The following is a 1,877-nucleotide window of genomic DNA, read 5'->3' on the forward strand; positions in this document are numbered from 1 at the left end:
CATTCCTCGCCCTCCTCATTTGCGGCCGCTCTTTACGGAGCGGGAAGGTGGACGCGCGCCATGCCGAGTTACCTCACGCTGCCTCCCTTCCTCCTTCGGGCTCAATTAAGGCTACCCAAGGGCAGGCTCCCCAGGTGAGCGCTGCTACGCGGCTCCCTCAGGACAAGCCCCGCGGCCTGGGCGCTCCGGCCTTCCTGTGGCACCCTCACCCCTAGATCTACCCCGCGATTCCGGCGCCCCGTTTCTCCAGGCAGCCACCTCCTCGTTGCTCTGCTGTCCCTCCAGACCGCCTCTCCCTCCACCTCCTTTGCTCCGCCTCAGTTCGCTGTGTTCCCCTTCCCAGCTCCATCTTCCCTTGCTCTCCTTCCCGCCTGCAGCCTGCCCTTCCTCCCAGCCTCGCAGTCCTTGTCTGCCCCGATCTCTGTCACCTGTAACCCTTGGTGTTGGACTCTCCATGCTGGAAGGTCACCTGCCACATGAGCAGTTTGGTTGACCGTCCTCCTGGGTCCCCGACATCCCTTATTCCGACTGCACAGGACGGGAGCCGTGTGACTGTCGCTCGAGCAGTCAAGGCCATGTACCCTCCAACTCACCCCTCACACACCCGAGCGTTTTGGAAGCTACATGAGTTATGCTGCTAGGAAAGAGGCCTGAAATGGAAATCAAAACCAGCAAACGCCCAGAAGAAGCTCACGCTGTAAAATCTGAACCTGGCTCTGCTTGATTTTTTCTTTTTTATTGGCTTCAGTGGGATTTTTTTTCTCCCCACATCGCTGCGGTAAATTATAGCAGTTCCACCCAAGTCCTCTGCTTGTCCCCTGCGCAGTTTCCTGCCAGGTCGCTGGCCCATTTTTCACTCTTTTGGGGCCCACCCTCTGCAAGCCCGCAGGCAGGACCGGGTTAGCCAAAAGAAGAACTTTTTCTTGGGGTTTTCTTGGTCTTGGGGCATACTAGAAAGAAAGCAAATTAATGTAAACTGCGGAAGTCTCGTAAATAGGTGCTTCCTTCCACTGTGTTCCCCACACAGCATGTAATTTAAGTGTTTCAAAACTTGAAATGAATTACTGATAATAAAATACAACAGTGCGATACCCCCTTGAATATTCTAAATGAGATATAAATTGTTCAAGGAGGTGGATCTTAGTCTTAGGGTGCTTTTCAAGAGGTTTGCACCGAGCAACCGCTAGCTCGAGGACTCCTCTGCATCAAGAGGGCTTTTCCAGCGCATATTTCTGACCATCTTGAAAATACTTTTACATGGGGAAGTAATTAATCTATATCCAATATATGTTACTAAAAACAATGTTAGTGCCATCTTTTGGGCAAGATTTTAAAGCACATAAGTCAAGATATTTGACGATCTAGCTCTACAATAACCATAATTGAGACCATTTGTACATCTTGCGCTTTCAAACGGAATATGCTTAAGAAAAATAAAAGGGCCTGAGAAGATTTTTGCAGCGAAGTTACTTAGGGTTGCAGAGCAGTCAGACAATGTTGAAAAGTAGCACTTGTTAATTGTGTATAGTGGTGTCACCACTTCCAACCTGTGACTCATCAGTAACTATTGCACATTGCTCAAGCAGAGGGTTTTTTCTTTTTTTTTTTTTCCAGTAACTGGGTGTTCTGAATGAGTTTAGAGTGAAACCCGGAGCCAGTGCTCACTCTGAGTAAAACAACAACTTTGATAGCATCTACCCTCAGTTCTTCTACTTCCTAAAAATATTCTTCAGCTCATCAAAACCTCATTCTTCTAGACTATTGATTCTGTTAAATATGGAACATACGACGCTTCTGAAATAAATGATTTTATCCTCAAAATAAGTATCTCTTTGGTTGCTGAGATGAAAAAATTGGGGATCTGCTATGGATTCTAA

This window comes from Tinamus guttatus, unplaced genomic scaffold (assembly GCF_059628265.1).
Source record: "Tinamus guttatus ecotype Peru unplaced genomic scaffold, ASM5962826v1 Tinamus_guttatus_pri_ptg000133l, whole genome shotgun sequence".
NCBI lineage: Eukaryota > Metazoa > Chordata > Aves > Tinamiformes > Tinamidae > Tinamus > Tinamus guttatus.